The sequence below is a fragment of the Melanotaenia boesemani genome, chromosome 6 (genome assembly GCF_017639745.1).
Source record: "Melanotaenia boesemani isolate fMelBoe1 chromosome 6, fMelBoe1.pri, whole genome shotgun sequence".
Taxonomy (NCBI): Eukaryota; Metazoa; Chordata; class Actinopteri; order Atheriniformes; family Melanotaeniidae; genus Melanotaenia; species Melanotaenia boesemani.
The window spans coordinates 28,893,350-28,911,801 of record NC_055687.1 but is presented as its reverse complement, the minus strand read 5'-3'; the positions used below and the strand labels follow the sequence as shown (position 1 = coordinate 28,911,801).

The window sequence follows — 18,452 nt, the reverse complement described above, 5'->3', positions numbered from 1 at the left end:
TCTTCATGGAGTACAGCAGGCTTTAACATGCTTGGGGATCAATACAGTGAACCAGCACCAATCGATTGCAATTCATCTGGCTTTTTTTTTTTATTTCATCCTCACCCACTCACACTGCACACTGAGTTGCAGCTGTCCCGCGAGGCAATACATAAATAAACACACACACATTAGCATACACAAGAGCACATAAACATGATAACACGTACGTGCACACACACCTGAGCGGCTGGAAGAATTCCGCCCTCCACACAAAAGCGGGTTCAATAAACCCGTATGGAATTTATTTATTTTTATTGAGCATATCACCTCATCCTGGTCCTCTCTGCATAACAAGGCCTGTATAATTAAACCATAAATTTCAGTGCGCTCCTTTAATTACCACAGACAATGTCAGGAGGCAGCAGAGTAAACAAATGGCTTTGAAGTGAGCAAGGAAAAAAAATGTTTCGACACAGCGATGGAGAAGCTGTTCGTTTTGGTGGGGATGTTGTTGCACTTGAAAAGGATGAAATGTTCAAAAGGGTGTACGTGCACAGGGAGTACAGTATGTTTTTTTTCTTCTTCTTTATCGAAGAATGCTTTTGAGGGATGCAGTTTTTCTGTGGAGTGAAAGAAGAAAGATTCAGTGTATGACTGCAAGCATCACAATGTGCAAATATATATGCATGTGTGTTTGCACTTTTTTCCCTGAATACATAGACGGTGTGTTTGTGTTTGTATGTCATTTACAATGGCTCTTGTCCCTCTTGACCACCACTAGAGACAACTATTGAACTGTTAGTCTTATACAATAAACGTTAGCTAGTGTGTGTGTGTGTGTGTGTGTGTGTGTGTGTGTGTGTGTGTGTGTGTGTGTGTGTGTGTGTGTGTGTGTGTGTGTGTGCATTGTTTGCACACATGTACATTTTAGGTCAGTGTCAACACACAGGCCTGCTTCTCAGCAGCTCAGCTAATTACACAAGAGCCCTGAAGGCCACTTAGAACAGGTTAGTTAATTAACAAACAGGCTGATTGCAGATTAATTGAGAGGTGTTCTTAATCTTCACCCCTAAATGCAATGACAAATGCTAACTGGCGCTAATTAGGCTGGTATGGAGAGCTGAGAGAGTGGAGGTTGTATTTACAGTTAGCATAGCTTGCAGGGATGTGTGACTTGCAATGAGCTCCCCCTTTTCAGATCTGCCAACAGGTTCAGCAAATGAAACTTCAGCAGAACTACTGAGAAGCTAAAACATAGCAGCTTTTTTTAATTGAAATGACGGTATGCCCCAATATTTACAGGACAATGGTTCTCGTTTCCTTCCACCGGAATTATTGTTTTAATGGATTTTTTATTATTGCTATTCTTATTAAAGTTAGTAAAACCCAAGTTCCTAAAAAGTTGCTGCCAAAACAAAAAACAAACAAAAAAAAAAAAAACTATCCCAGCCACTAAAGAACTGAAGAGACCAGCTGCTGGAGAAATGTCCCATTTTTGTCTAAGAGTCTAGCTGCTTCAAATGTGCATCAAATGTTTGCAGCTGATAAAAAGTCTGGACTGCAGACATATCGGTCCTCACAAGTTTGCATTGAGAAACATATTTCTGAAATTGTTCCACAATTTGCAGATGTTTTTTTTTTGCAGATTGCTGAAAGATGTGGCCTCTGGGAGGCTCTGCCTTTCTAAGGTGCTCATTTTACACCAAATCATGTTATTGATCTGCTGCTAATTAGCCCAATTAGCAGCAGCGTGCTCCTCCAGTTTCCTTTTAGTGCCACTTACTTTTGCACCTTCTTGTTAACCTGGTACCAACTTCTTTGAGGTATGTTGCTTCACGAAATTAACACTTTAAGGCCCGACCCATGAAAAAATGGCAAGAAAAGTCCAATTTTTAAATATGAGATCTTTATTTGGCACTTTAACAAAATTTAACAAAGAAATTTTACTTTTTTTTTAAGGGGGAGGGGGGGGGGGGGGGGGTATCTACTATTAATTACCATGTGATGTATTAAAAATATTATAATATGGTTTTCTGCTTCTGGGTATATATTAGGGGACAGAAGACAAGTACCAGATTGTGTTCAACAGGATTTTGAGCAAAGTTTATACCATAAATTGAAGCAAAATGTCTCAGAAACTGTATGTGACAAATATGTCACGTCGGGTTCTTATGGGTTAAGATGAAACTATATTTTTCATGAAATGGTAAAATATCTCCTTTTTCACCTTCGATATGTTTTATATATTCTGCTGCAAATAAAATATTGTATTAGAAAATGTGTAAATCATTGCAGCCCGTTTGCTTTCCAACTAATTTAGAAATGGGGCTGCAGTTATTTATTTTTTATTTATTTTTTTTAGAAACTGCTTAACATTTGTTCTGTTGTAAGGTTTTCGAGCATTACCAGCACCCTTTCAGACCTGAAACCAGCTTCTGGTTCAACTGTATTGTTTGCAGTTGACCTTTTTGTGAGTGTATGTGAGTGTGTGGCTGTATTCATTTCTTCTCTAGCATGAATAGTGTGTGTAGAACATGAAACCTGAAATGATGTCAACACAATGGGTTGTGGTGGATTACAATGGCAAAATGAAGAGAAATAGGCCCTTCAGCTGGGATCTGAACCAGCACCCATCTGTGGCTCAGCTGCCAGGAGAGAGTACTCCTTGCTTCACCCCATTCAAACACACACACTGAATCTTGCAATTTTCACAGCCATGAAAACTACTCCCTCAAGGTCTGACTTCTTCCAACTTCCATCTGCCTGGATAAATTTATCATACAGCTCCCCTGTCTATCACCACACACCTGTGCCTTTTAAGCCGCCCACCCTCCCTAAAAAACACACACACTCACACTCCACCTGGCCTCTTTCAACCTCTGAACCCACCCTCAACAAAGTCTACCTCTTTCCAATAATCCCTTCATCCATCCATTGACTCCACTTCTTCTTTCTTTGCTTCTACCACCTGCGCTTTTAAATCCCTACATCAAGATGGACCATTTTACCTGAACACACTCTGCCAATGAATACACACAGGAGTACATCCACGTATTAATGCTCTCCTTGCCCAGATTCCAGGAAACACGCACACAAACATAGGTATGTACAAACACATACACATGAGCTGTCCCTGACGAGACAACAGCCAGCAGCAGCTGCTTCCATCTCCTAGCAACAGCAAGCCTGATAGATGACCCAACGATGGATAATTACCGTAAATCAGCACAGCTCACACACAAGAGGCGAGAGAGGGGCGAGAGAGTAAGAGAAAGACTTGAAAAGAAAGAGTGAGAGGTAGAGAGTGGGGACTGAAGGGGATTAGAAGTAAAGGGCTGAGGCTGGTCATGTGTGCACTAATGCACCTTGATGAGCTCAAATTCATCTGTCTTTTAAAGCGCATGCCTACTTAGTGATGACTGAACAAATGCAGAGTTCATGTGCTAACACACATACTTATATATACACATTTCATACTCGCTAACATAGTGCATGAATAAGTGCACATCTGTAGGCCATGCACCAGTCAAAGTTTAAAAGAAACAACTGTGAAGAATCATATTCACTGTATAATAAATGAATGTTGCTTTTGTGATGTTATGCATTTGGCTGTGCCACCTTTGATTTGTGGAATTGTAAGTAGCCATTTCTGAACACGACAGACACCTGATACCATTTGGGCAAAAGTACCTCCCTTGATGTGTAAGATTTAGCAGAGAACAGATTTATCTTTGGGGAAGAACTACAAGTAAACTGATCTGAAGGAGTGATTTTAAAAAATGGCATCGTAACATTTTGTGGATAGAATCTGCTGACTTCTTATTTGATGAGAGAAGTTATACATTCTGGACGGGGTGTCTGCTGTAGAAATCTGTGCTATTGTTTTTGCTTTGCCTTTGTCCGAGTTTTATAGTCTGTGATAGGAATGTTGGGACACATTGATCTAAAAAAAAAAAAAGCTACTGTCTTTTAACGTGAGTATTTAGTTCAATCTTTTATTTAAGAAATTAACCTGAAAGACCACATCTTGGGTTGCTGTGTTTTTAAATAATTGTTAAATGACACTCTTAGGTGTACAAAAGCCATTTACATCCGGTCTTACCCAGCTGGCATGCAGTCTGTGTTTTATAAATTTTCAGTGCATCAACATGTCAAACTACCTCCAGACATGTGAAATAATCACACCCTGAGCAAAGTTTACTCCAAGTTATCAACAAATCTTCTATGTGCACATGCAGCTTCTCCATTTCCTTCCCCTTCATTTTCACCTCCTTCTCTCTCAGACATGCAATCTGTCCCTCTCTTTTCCTTCTTTCTTTCCTCGCTCCCCCCACCCCATCCTCTCTCCCTCCCCTGTGCGAGTCCTGGCTGCTGCAGACATTTGATCTGGCTGCCTTGTGATAGATTGACAGGTAATGAGGAGGTTGAAGGGGCGTTGGAGACAGGAGCAGGTGTTCAGCACAGTCTTTTTGGCCAGCGCTAAGCTGCCATGTCCTTCACTGCTGTACCGCACCACTCCACTTCCTCCCTCTCTTACTCATTCTTTCCCTTCTTCTTCTTCCTTTCAGTCTTTCTCCCCCCCTTTCTCTTCCTAAGAGGACGATGCAATCCATCACGCGGTGACACGGTCGGACATAGACTGTCTTTATATGGGGAAAGCGCATGGGCCATGGAAATAAATAGAGAAACATCAAGCCTCACGCTGGCAGCAGCAAACTGGGCCTCGGACTGATCAGTCAAACTGTGTCGAGGAGAGGATGAGACTGATTTGGAGCAACCTGCGTAGAGAGGACTGATACAGGCTTTTAACATAGTGATACCTGCGATGGTATCACTTTTATAATGTTTGAATATGTATGTTACAGTTTTGTATTAGGTTAAAAAAAAACTTCAAATCTACATTTCATGCATCAAATTATTCAAAACTGACTTCAAAGCAAAACCTGCAGTTTTACTGTAGATTTAGGAGCTCTTACCTGTGCACACTTAGTGGCACAGGAAAGAAATATTGCCAACTAAGGAAGAAAGAAAGACAAGAGAGGACTGTGATGCTAAAGAAGAGAAGAAGAAGATCTTAGGACTTGGGGCTACAATAAATATTTCGATTTAAGCAAAAATAAACAATCAAATACTTGTTTTCCTTCAATTCAGGTGCTACTCCTGAATTTTTTAAGTTAAATATTATCAAAGCCAACAGGAAACGTTTCTAATTCATGGCAGGTTTAACTCAGGATGACCTAATTTTCCTTTGCTGGGCTGGATCATGTGATTTTCTTTTAACCTGAAGCCATGCCAGCTGTAGCAAAAGCTTGTGCTTTGTCTGCTCTCTGTGTGACATACAGCCATACGGGGTCTAAAGAAGATACTAACTGCTCTATCTTTAAAAAACACCTTAAATGCAGCAAGGGTGGAGCCTGTTCTATCGTCAGAGGATCCAGCGAACACAGCCGGTGGGGGGGAAAAACCAGGCTTCAGACTATAAATCCACCCTTCCAGTTTACTACCAAGCATTAAAGGACATGTCACCCTCCTAAATCAGTGCACCTCGAGGAGACAGCAGGGCTAAAACAGGGAGCATTTGCATGTTCCCTCAAACATTCCTGAGAAGTGAACAAACTGCTCGACCACCTTCCCCCAGTTATATCAACATCACAGTTCAAACTGTTTGCGATTACGCACTGCACGATGGACACCACTCGCTCGCTGTTATAATGAATGAGAAGAAGGTTGGAAAATGTAAAGAAACATGCTTTGTTTTCATCCCCATTCCTACAACCTGATTTAAACATTAAAATTCAGATCCTGGTCAGACATCTGACTAGGAGCTTTAAAGCCCCCAAAACAGCTTCATACGGACAATCTTACAGACAGTTTAATTATTTAACATAAAACTAGATAAGAAAATGCAGAATTAAGGAGGAAGCCACCAAGCTTAAAATTAGCCTTTCCCAATTGTCACCCAACTCAAAGAGAACCTGTTTTCATAAAAAAAAAAAAAAAAAAAAAAAGTCATTGACGTGCAATCACATTCAAACACACTCGCCTGTCAGTTTATAACTCTCCTGCTCGTGCGCACACATAGACCAAACATCGTCCAACACGCAAATATACACCCACACTTACACACTTTTTAAGCCCTCGCCTGGCATCAGCTGTCACACAACCTGTCTCGGAGAACTAAGCAGAGACAGACGCTGTCAACTTAGAGTGCCTCAAATGCCCACATCCAGCCAGGCAGAGGAGAAATCAAGCCTGTCTCCCAGTATAATTTGCGCTAATCCTTCATGGGAGATAGTGAAGTCTATGGCATATCTGCCTAATAGCATCAGTCACCGGCAGGTTCTAATCTCATATTTAGACCCATTTCCATCACGGACTGACGACAAAAGCACCAGCACAAAGTGTGATTACCTTCTTATTTTTTACATTTCTGCATGACTTGACTCCTGATAATGGCGGTGGGGATTTTAACGCTAGAAGCAAAAACTTCCGAGTTTCTTTTCTTAGTACAGTGAGAAGAAAGTCATTTCAGGCAACGGCAGGAGACAGGTGGACAGAAAAAAAAAGTTAGGGACGAACTCTATCAGGAGAGTAAAAAGTAGAGGTAAAGAGAGTGAAATCCTTTCAGTCAAGAGGCTGCACAGACCCTCACACACTCGCATTCACATTACCCCTTCCTCACACACACACACTCCTTTTCAAAGCGTTTACAAGCCGTGGTGTTTGTCCTGCTCTGCTGGCTGCTTTACCACGTGCATTTGAATGCCGACTGGAGTGCATCCCTCTCTTTCAGACAGCACCATAAAAGATGACACACACAATGAGGGTTCTTTTCAGCCGAGTGGGGCTGCCTGGGGGCAGGGAAGCACCTCCAAAAAACCGCCACAGCACTTCAACTCTCAAGGCACAATGAGGTGCTGAGCCCTGATGAATAATGACAGATTATACAGAAAGATGACAAACAGAACAGAAACAAACTGTATAAAGTGTTGGGATGGGATGAAAAGTCCTTTAGTGGCAGCTCTCCTTTAAAAGAGCGTGTGTGTGTCTGAGTGTGTGTCTCCAAAAGTGACCTGTCCAGAGGTGGGAGACAAAAAAAGAAGGGGAGGTAACAAATGGATCCTAATGAAGCCGTAAATCAGAGTCCGATGAGAACAGACTCTGAAGGAGGATCACATCAGTGGAGATCAATGCAGACAGCTACACACACACACACACACACGTACTGATGAGAGTACAGATGAGAAACAGGCAGATGCCAGCGTTCCCAAGCCCGGCAAACTTATGAAGGTAGAAGCAAGCACATGTGCATGAGTACAACCACTCATTTGCAAACACATAAAAGCTGCACACACACTCATACTCATCTAAAATCTATTAACCTGCCCCCCCCCCCCCTAAAAGAGCTCGCCTCGCCGAAGGGCTGAGAGTCCCACCTCCTTGCTCAACCCTGCTCATCTGAATAATATCTGCTGTGATGAATGGCACCATAACTCTGATATCCACAATCAATCTCAGCTTTAAAGACACATCCATCTTCTGTAATGCTGAATTGTGTGGTGGTGGTGGTGGTGGTGGGGGGGAGTAGGGATTGGTGGTGGTGTAGGGGTGCCTGCCTGACCTCCTACGGGAAGTGGAAGGTGGGGCAAGAGGAAGGCTTGTAGGTGCTGATGGAGGTAAGGCGGGGTACATTGGTGGTGGTAGTGGGGGCACTGAGTGATGTCTGTCACATCTGGCTGCAAAAATAAATGAGACTTATGGAGACAAATGAGAAGAGGGTTGTCTTCCAAGTCCCCTACCACCATGACACAAACGTGTACACACAAAAATGCACAGAGACAGTAGAGAATGGAGGTGAAAAGACAAAGAGGAGAGGGGAAGATGAATAGGAGAGGTGGGCTTTCATTGATGTGATTGTGCTTCAAGGACAGTGCTGAGATTTTTTAGGATCTCAGAGGCGTCTCATTCTGCAAACACCAGCATTGTTGGATACATACGTGGGCTAAGTCCATATGGACTGACTCATCGGTTCAAAGCAAAAAACAAGAGGGTGACTGATTAATCAGGCCAATTTTTACTCATGTATTTTTTTTAATAATTGCCATCAGCTGGCGTGAACGCACTGAGCTGACTAACAGGCAGGCGCACCTGACAGTAGCACAGAGTTGTTGCTGTGGAGACATGGACAGTAAAAGAAGTGCAAGATACATAACACGACAGCTTGTGTCAATCAAACTGCCATGTTACCAGCAGGCTTCAGAGGACGCTTCTGTAATAAAACTTAAACTTTTAAAACATGTATGTAATTATCTGTGAGAATGATAAGGCTTTTATTCTTTAAAATGCTGACATGTTACTTTTTAAAGGAAATTTTGACTAACATTGGACTGGTTTGGAAGTGAATTGATAGTAAACCTTCAATCAGTTGGATCTTTGATAGAAATGGATCCTGAAACCTGTCTTGGGCCACAGGGCTAAATAATTAAAAGGCTTTAGTATTGATAAACTTAGAGGTTATGAAATCTGTTTTGGGTATTGGAAACTTTGACTCCCTTGAAGGCCATGCGTGACTTAGAGTGGCTCTCTCTCTCACACACACACACAATTCTGAAGCACAGAAGTGCGTAAGTTCTATTGTTTAATGTTTTGTACAGACCTAACATGAGGAAATGCTGCAAATGGAACTTCTACAAGGAAGTGAAGCACTTTTGTTTTTTTTATTATTATTATTCAATTAATATAAGTGAAAATGCACTTGTATACAGTATATAATTTCTATTTTTCTAAAAAGCCTTAAGTGTTGTTCAATATAAATATAAAGAAATAAAATAAAAAGAAGACATAAATTAGCCTATTATTGTCTGTCCTGATTTCTTAAAAGCGGCTCCAGTCGTTGAAGAACCCATATTAGTTGGCCTCCTCTACACAGTCTTTAAAACTATGGCAGAGTTGGTGGATTTAGTCTGTTTTACTGTGATACAGCTAAACTCAGCCGCATGTTGCCGTTGGTTTAAACTATCACTGAGTACTCTTTCACTCCAAAAGAAAACTGCAAAGCAAAGACACGGAGGTGGCCACTGTATGAGTGAAAGCTCTCAGACTTGGACTCACACCTATGATGGTGTGTATAGGGGAGGTATGTGTGTGTGTGTGTGTGTGTGTGTGTGTGTGTGTGTGTGTGTGTGTGTGTGTGTGTGTGTGCGGTAGAGTGAACTATCCGTGACCTGTGTGAAGGGTCACCCCTCGGTGACACTGCTGCTGAATATTCTTCTTAATGATCAACCACGTCTTTAAACCCCCGCAGACAAAGCAAGGCAACATTATACTGTCAGGAGGGCTCCTTTTCTTTTCTTCTTCTCCTATCCCACCCCTCGTCCACTCTCTGTCTCAGCTCACCACCTCTATCAGCCCAACGTTAGATTTTGAATAATTAAAAGGAGAATTCCTCCCAGAGATCTTCCGCTTTTATTGAAGCAGTCTGGTTTGCCAGGACTTGGCTGTTTTCTGCTCTGTCTACACTTAAAAGAGAAAATGTGTGTCTATTACCGTGATAGCAGGCAGGCTGAAAATAAAAGATGCATTCTTTTTAGATGAATGAAAACTATATTTAAACACCTCAGCATTTTCTATAATTTGATTTCTGTCTCTGCTAACATTTTATAAATTGTCCTTCTTTAAATACATAACAAATGCTAAAAGCTGTTTTTTTTAGTCATGACTCCCTTTCTTTAATAAGTGTTCATGGATAAATTTACTTTCTTCTCAGTAACTGTTTGACAGCATCTACCTTGGCTTCACTCAGGTAAAGAGGAAGGTTACAGTGTTCAATTCCCTTTAAAGGCCTGATTCAACCACCACGCAGAAAGGAAGGGCATCCAGGTGAGATAGTTTATTGATTCTGGAAGTGGCCAGAATGGAGTCAACCCGAGCTGAGGCTGATGATGGGGGTGGATGAAGGGTTGAGATGAAAGGTGAGCCGATGATGGATGAGAGGAAGCTAGGAATGGAGTCCACGTGGTGAGGTAAGACACAAACACACAAAAAAGTGGCAGATAGACATGCCACGACTGGACTGACGCTGCTTACTATAGGTGGTACATCGGTAACAACGGGCTTTTCTACATATTCACCGTTCTGTGGCATGAAGGGTTCCTAAACAGGCACCGAGAACCCAGCAGACCTCCGAGTGAGGCCTGACCAACTAGAAAAGCTGTAAGCTCCCTGTTAAACAACTCTTCAACAGCAGGTATAGTGATAATGTGTGAGAATGTGTGTGTGTGTGTACAAGAATTTCCAGACTACAAAAGGAGAAAATAGATATGTAAAGACTGATCTTTGGTGCATGCAAACAACTTCTCTCTGAGGATGTTAATAATGTCTTTAATCACTTCTGTGATAGCCAAATAATTCTGAAGACAACACCATGTTTGAAGATGCTTACAATACTCTACAAAACGACTGAAGAACTGATTTTTCTCTTTTAAATCTTCTTCAAAGTTGGCCTGACTTTGGCTTCATGATGCAGCCGGTGCCTGAACTCTGTGGGGTAAGCCTGCATACATAAACATGCAATTGTACACACAGCTGCTGTGAAGACAGCAAACATTACAGGGCCCTTTTTCGGGACCAGGCAAAGTGAGTGAGCGGGGTGGAGGGGAGAGAAAACGAGGAGGGGAGTGAACAGTGGGGGCGGGCTGAAGGAGTAGAGATGAGGGAGGAAGGGAGGGAGGGGAAGGAGGGAGGGTTGAGTGTTGGAATGAACTCTCTCAGGCTTTGTGGTGCACGTTTCCCAAGGCCCCCGCCTGGCCCCTTTGATAAATGACACATGTCATTCTGTCAGCTTGTGACACTGCAGCTGGGAGGCCCAGTGATATATGGCTCTGCTGAAAAAGGAAATCAACTTTTTTCCCCTTCTCTCTCCCTCTATGTTTCTGTCCTCCTCTTTCTTTCCCTCGTTCTCCCTCCCTCCTTCCCTCGACCCAGACTGAGTGCACGGCCTTTTTATACAAGGATTTAGGTTTCCTCTGGTCCAATGAGCCGCCTCACCTCCCAAACACACACGTACACACAGAGCGACAGACAGGCATGCATGCAGCCAGGTTGCGGATGGCTTGTTTTCTCACACACACTCGCAGCAACGCAGCTATCACGATCGCATTCAAAGCCGTAACCCGAGGAAAAGAGGGCAATGCCACAACGGAGGTGGATCCAGGATTTATGGCAAAAAGCCGAGGAAGTAAACAAAGTGTGCACTTTTAATAGGCAAAGGGGTAGATGGAGTGTGTGTGTGCGTGTGTAGTGAAGGGGGGCACAAGATTCCGGTTGGGCAGGATGGCTGGTGTCTCCCACTGGGTCATCTGTCATCCATGTGTCTGACTGGAGTAGGAGCACACACAGCTCTGGAAATGTTGCACATATACACACATGCACACTCCCTAAGGAACTGGGATGAACCGAGAAAAGTATGCCACACACACAGTTATACACACCATGGATACAGAATATATTTAAGCAGATAAATATTCACACACTCCAAAAGGACATTTCAGAGCAAATGCCCACACTATCAATCTTCAAACTATGGAAAAAAAAAAAAAAAAACACAATGAGATTTTATTTCACAGGGCAAATGAATCTAGCCAATGAGCTGCTCCCGTGAGGCTTGCCCTAGCCCTCCCTTCCTGGCAGATTAGCCTATCACGGCATTCTATTGACCTCTCCACTCCATGCGCCGCCCACGCAATGGGTGAACCAGCATAAAGAAGACCAATCTTTCCCTTTATTTTCCCTCTTGGTTACATATTTTCTTCCTCTTCATAATCACACCCTGATTCTTCCTCTTCCTCACTCTATTCCCTCCCTCTGCTCTGTCTATCCCTTTTACACCCCTCCTCCCTCTTGTTTCGCTCTCAACGGCTGACCTGTTATCAGCGCACAGGAGATTTAACGCCCCCCCCAAAAAAAAGAAAAAACACAGCCGAGTGTTGAGTCAGGCATGACGGAGGGACGTTTCCCAGCGTGTGCTTACGTGCTTACATACACACGATTTACCCACCACTTCAAGAGTGAATTTCCAAATCTCTTCACTGGCGTTCTCTCAGTTTGGTCAGGTGAAAAAAATTAACAAAAACCCTGATGAGGCAATGGTTACACTGCTGTGAAATCACAGGCACGAGGAGCAGGATTCAGGTCCATTCAGCAGGCTGCATACACACTAATGAGTAAGAGTTCACTATGTGTTGCTATGGGGACCAGGGCTACTTTTACTGAAGGAGTAGCAAAAGAGCTGGAGACGCAGAAACTAGACAAGGAGGAGAGAACGAGGAGGAAAACAGCAGGAAAAGGCAGGAGAAGTTGGTGGGGGATCCAACAAAGGAGGAAAAGAGAACGTAGGGTCAGACATATTAAAACATCTCCCAACAAACATGAAAGGATGACCCAAACTGCAGGAGTGAAGTCAAACGGGTATTGTGAAATTAAACACTGCGCTGTTGTGAAAGGGTTTAGCCACATTTAATTTTAATGCAGCGTTCTGATTGGATTACACAACCAGGCAACAATATTTTTAGTGTTATTATTATTATCGTTGCTATTATTATTGGCTTATTGGCTTAGAGCGTTTTAATATCATGTCATTCTGGGTGAAACACAGAATATTTGGAATTTTCCGAAGCATGAAAATCATCAAATTTGTACCACGCGGCATTATAAATATCAGCTATCTACACCTTCCAGCGGCAAAATGTTGATATTTGCTTTAAAAAAGCTGATATCTGTTTGAACCTAAATAGAAAAAAAGAGCTTACAGAGGAGAGGAACTGAGGAGAAAAAGGGAGCAAACAAGAGCCTGCACAGTCCAGACTGTGGCCACATGGGGGTCACGACCTGGCGTCGACCCCGTCAGATGAGAGCTCTAGCTGGAGGGTAGGGGATGGAGGGGTGTGCAGGAGGAGCGGAGCAAGAGGGGGAGTGCATTGCTGCTACAGGGCCGACACATTTATAAATGCCACAGGGCCTTCACAATGCTGTCAACGGCACCAGTGTTACAACTTTGTATATGAGTGTGTCGGGGAAGGGTGGGGTAAGGGGTGGAAGGTGGGGGTGGATGAACCACCCCTGGTAATAGCCCCCCTCGTTAACAAGCTGCCTCTGTAACCCGCAGGATATTGCTATACATGTAAACAACAAACACACAGAAAACACACAGCGCCGCTGCCACTGGAGGAACATTCCTACCACTGATGTCCTTCAGCATGAATAGTAAAGCCACTGTGGCCATTTTGTTTTTGTTTAGTCTTCTTCTTTGCGCAAAGTTTGGTTTGAGCGGTTTTGATTTTTCTCTTTTAATCACAGCTGGAGGAGAGGAAGAAAGCGGCATGAGGAAATGAAGGAAATGATGTGACAAGAGAGGCAGTGTGTGGAGGCAGGATCTCGGGGAGTGTGTCACTGTTTTGTAGGCAGCAATTCTGGACTCCAAGGTCAGCTGATAAACACCACATTCACAAGTGGAGAGCAGAGGAAGGTGGAGATCCCGCAACACCCAGTTCCCGCTTCTTTCAGTCGGAGCCGAGCATTCGCCTCAATTAATCACCGGAATTGTTACACCGTGGTAATACCAAAAACAATCTCCATGATCACACGCACAAACAAAATTTCAAATTGCTATCATCCATCTCACCTGCCCCTGTAAAAAGCAGGAGGGTGGGCGGGGGGGTGGATGAACCATTCATCGGCCTCCCTCTCCTCTTTCATTCTACAGGCCAGTGAGGTGATGGTAAAAAATTTACGTCAGGCAACCAAACCAGTGAAGGAGCCAGGGCGAAGGGGACCAATGTGCGGCATCCAAGGCGGGAGCAGCTATGTAAAACACTTGCCTTAAGTCAGCCGCATCCGGTTAATATTTAATCCCTCTATCCATCTCCACAAAGAGTGTTTCTCTTTTACCTTTAGCTGCCGTTTACTTTGATTACACACAACCGTTTGGGGTGGCTGGGGTGCGGAGGGTGGGGGGTGGGTGAAGCAGGAATGATAAGAGAGCACGTTGGGGTGATTTGCATGGGGATGGAAAATATTCTCAGGTCTGATAATCGCTCAGAGCGTTCTAATGCCAGGGTTAGACAGGAAAGAGGCGCGGGGAAAGAATGAAATAAAATAAGAGAGGAAAGGGAGAGATGTTGGGTTTGTGATGATGATGAGAGAGAGAAAAAAGGAGAGATGACGCGGACTGAAGCTCAGGAAAACAAACCAACTTTCACTCCAAGGGGGGGGTGCCTTATTTAAAACAAGAGATATGCAAATAAAGCAGGGGTAGCGAAATAACACTGATATTATCTTCCCCAGTTATTTTCTGTGGCAAATGATTTCTAGGGAGAAAAAAAATCCAAAAGTGTAACTCCCAAGTGAACATGCAAATCCGTCTGTTTGTTCCTGGGGAGCTTTCTGCGCTCGCTCTCATGTTGCTTTTTCGCATTGCTGTTTTTGCTTCCTCCTTCGACCGATTGAAGCTTCTCATGTTTATTCTGCACCAACACTGAAAAACTGCATTTATTACAGAAGCAAGTAATAACCAGACTGTGTCTACGGCATGACACAGACCCATATAATGATACAATTCATAGAGTGTACGTTGAAGTGATGGTAAATTCTATCATGTGTAATTACAAATAATACTCGTCATTCCTCACATGCAAACTGCCACCACTTGGCTGCTTTGAATCTTAAGTCTCATACTGTTGCAGTTAAACAGGAAAAGGGAAATTGAGCTCCATGCTGCCACACTGACTTAAACCCTCAAAAATTGAGAAAACACTGCAGAGGGAGAACACACGTTATTTTAATTAGTTGTTTTGTTTTTTTCTTTTTTTTTCTTTCTTTTTTTTTAAAGCCGGGACTCTATTAACCCCAAAATATGTCAGTCGGAGGGTTTACTGGAAGGGAAGAGCGTTTAAGATGGGCGACTGTTCATTTTCTTACTTAGAAAGTTTAATAAATAAGAGAATAAATGTGTACAGGGTGAGTAACAGAGTACAACCACCTATGAGAGTTCATCTGCAGCTGTTACCTTGTAAAAGAAATGAATGCAACACACAGTTTGTGCAAATCACACCCAAACACACTCATCAAGGAAAACATGAGGACACTTTAACCTGGAGTTACAAGTCTCACTAACCCTGATCTAAAGGAGTGTGCTAATGACCTGATGCAAGTTTTTTTTTTTTTTTTCATGTTTTTAGATGTTTGGTATTATTTGCTTGTCTGACAGCAAAGCGGAGGCAGAATTGGGGATGCTCACCATCCACAAACAAGCCGTCACCATGACCGCTGATATGGCCACTTACTGATCAGTGTGCGCCTGTATCAGAGGTGGGAGGGAGAGCGGAGGCTGCAGGGCCTGTGACAACACTGACAAGGGTACAGTGTTATTTCTCTCACACTCCGACAGCTGGACGGGGGCGGGGGGGTTGCTGTAGGGATGGAGGGGCATTCGGCCGGCCAGGCAGTAATTCTTAATTGACACCTGTCAGGATAATGGCGGCAGTCACAGCTGTTGCAGGAGAATTTGTCCATCGTCCTGTTCATCTGTCAGCTTTAATGCCCATCCTAAAAGCTTAGTCCACCCCCACCTCCCTCCTGTCCTTTGCACCCTCCCACCAAGAAGCAAAACCCGGAAACACCAGCCTTCCTCGATGCTGCTGTTAGACTACCAGCACCCACTGCCACCATTAAACATCATTCTCTCAGCTCCACTCAGTCATTAAAATGACATCCCATATCTAGATGTATACAAAACACGCTCAGATGTTTGGAGGAAAACAGCTTAAAAATCACAAAAGCAGGCTGAAGCTTTGTCACCGTTTTCAATCCTCAACAATCTCCAACTAACTTTCCCCTGATGAAGTTCAGCCAACAGGAAGGAACAAGCAGTTTAAAGGAAAAAATAATAATTTCTTTTTCATCTGCACTTTTAGCCACTTCTATCTCTTTCCTCTTTGATTTTGAGTGAGTATTTATCCAGAAGAGAGGCAAGGGGGAGGCGTTGAGAGATGAGAAACAAGCTGGAGTAAGGGGAAAAAAGAAAGAAGGAAAGGGAGAGGAGAGATGAGAAGTATGGGGAGAGAGAATGAAGGAAGCATCGAGGAAGGATAGATGGAGGAGAAGGAGGAGTGTGCAGGGATTGGGTGTCCCTGGATGGGGCTTTTGCTCTTCTGTAGTGGGCCCATCTCGTTTGTCTTGTTTGTTTGTTGGCATCAAAGGGCTGCCTCTCACTCCCCCTGCTAACTGATGTAATGAGTGGGTAAGCTACATGTTTCTTTTTTTTTTTTTTTTTTGCCTGCGCCAAGGAATTCAAATACTTATTAGACAAAATATTCTGTAATTGCTCATCTTTTATTGATAGTAGTAACATGTTAAATTTGGCTCTGGCAGTCTTTCCCATAGCCTCTCGAGGAGGCACGGCGTTGATCAAGAGAGCAGATTTACCCCCAGCAAATGTATTACTTTACTTAAGAAAATTTGAGATATCAATTTTTATGCCTTAAATGTTGCACGACTACTTCTCTTGAATGCTTCCCCTCTTATCTTCCTCATGTCTCTAACTATGTGCTAGAAAAAAAAAAGAAAAAAAATCTAGTTTTTTCATTAATGAGCTCTTAAGCTTTACATCCCTGCTGTGGGCTCCCTTACTAAAATGTAATTACTCAGCACAACACCAATAATACATAGTTATTAAGCACACTTCACAGAGAGTTGATACCAGTGACAGGAAGCTGTTTAACAACGCAATCAGAACCTCGCTAAAGTTAAGAAAAAGAGTTTGTTCTGCTGCTGCAACACTGAAGAACAAGAAGAAAAATTCTTTATTTGGGGGGAAATTGTTTTTTTGTGGCAGTCAGGAGTGAGACTGCTTGTCAGCCGAGTCCCAGAGGGCTGCTTTCTATCTGTTTCAGACTTGATTTTCTCAGACTAGGATTTTTTTTTTTTCTTTTTAGATCCCATGACTTGCTGCTGTTTTTATGTGCTGCAAGGCAGGCAACAAAGCACATCTGGCTGCTTTAATGATATGATTTCCCATCATACTAAGCCACCTCCATTATGACCTCCCACAGAGACACGCTGGCTGCACTTAAGCATTAGGTGTAGGTGTGTGTGTCTGTCTGACTGACTGTGTTTATAGTTTACGGTGTGTATGTGTGTTTAAAGTGCAGCAAAGGCAGCATACTGCTGTTGATGCCCTGAAGGCGGCTTTTTGTTGAGAATGCCCTCTGAATTGAATCAAAAAGAGAGAAAAGAAAAGGCAAATTGGGGCATTAGAACTTTGGTGTCAGACATAACCTTATCTACTGCATGTAAACAAGAAAAGCTTACCATTAGTTGCACAAAGCTTCTATTTACTTATCCGTCCGTGGACAATCAATATCAAAAGGAAAACTGGTTTGTCTCCAAATTCTTATGAGGTTTTTGTGCTCATATCTTATTCGAAAGGACTACAAGGGCAACAGAAATAACTAATCCGTGTAAGAAACAAAGCGCCAGGGGCACTTGTGATGACTGGAGGCACTAGAGGAACAAGCTAAGCATGTTTGACCTCTGACTGGCTAGAATTCTAGATGCAGATTTAACTATCACTTTCAGGGGGCGGCAGCAGCAGCAAAAGTGGCTACGGACGAGGTCGATCGAAGCCACCTGCTAACAACCCTGCTGCTCCAATTAGCGTAACCTCTGGCCGAACGCGACTGCCACAGACACACACATACAACAGGCTACAACATGGGAATGCCCTGGAAATATACAATAAAAAATGACGAAAAAATTGGATCAATATCTGGTCCTGCTAGCTATGACAGAAGGGAGAAGTGTGTTGCGTTGCTGTTGGGAGGTTGTTTTCCTGCTCCGGTGGGGACATGAAGGCAGGCCATGCTAAGGAGGATGACTAACATGGCGTGGTTGCCGTTACAGTCGTTTGAGTTATTCATTCCAGGAAAACTAACACCGGTCAGTGCTGAGCGACACACACACACACTCGTGCCCTCCTCGGCTGGTCTCGTCTCGGCTCTACTTCTCTTACACACTCACACAAGCGTGCACACACTTTTCTCCTCAGATTTTCAAACAGAAACTCTTCGCTCTTAAAGGCCTTTGAGTAACAGTTGCTTCAGCTTTCCTTTTTCCAAAAGATCAACTTTTCATCAAGACTGCTCTGAATCCTGGGAAGAAGGGTCATATTCAAATACAGCAACATTAAAAGGAACACACACACACACACACACCTCGAGGCGATACACTGCTGTATTACTCAGGACGCTGGGGTACATAGTTGAGAGGGAGCACATAAATCTCAGCACGCTGATTATTTTGAGGGGAGAATATCACATAACAGCAACGTCAAGTGAGAGCACAAAGGTCGCTGTGTAATCTTAGCTGCACCCCCCCCCCACAGCACTTCCACCCGAACATGCAAAATCATTAATCCC

The 18,452-nt window shown here is 43.3% G+C and overlaps 1 protein-coding gene and 1 long non-coding RNA gene across 2 annotated transcripts in view; one reads left to right on the top strand and one right to left on the bottom strand.

The window, feature by feature from the left end:
- The window catches only part of LOC121641152 (teashirt homolog 1-like), a 33,898-nt gene that overhangs the window by 11,497 nt on the left and 3,949 nt on the right, over positions 1–18,452 (bottom strand). The window lies entirely within an intron of this gene.
- Positions 12,282–13,940, top strand: LOC121641154. The gene is made up of 3 exons (XR_006010660.1): positions 12,282–12,447; positions 13,336–13,591; positions 13,742–13,940. It is a non-coding gene; the product is annotated as an uncharacterized LOC121641154 (long non-coding RNA).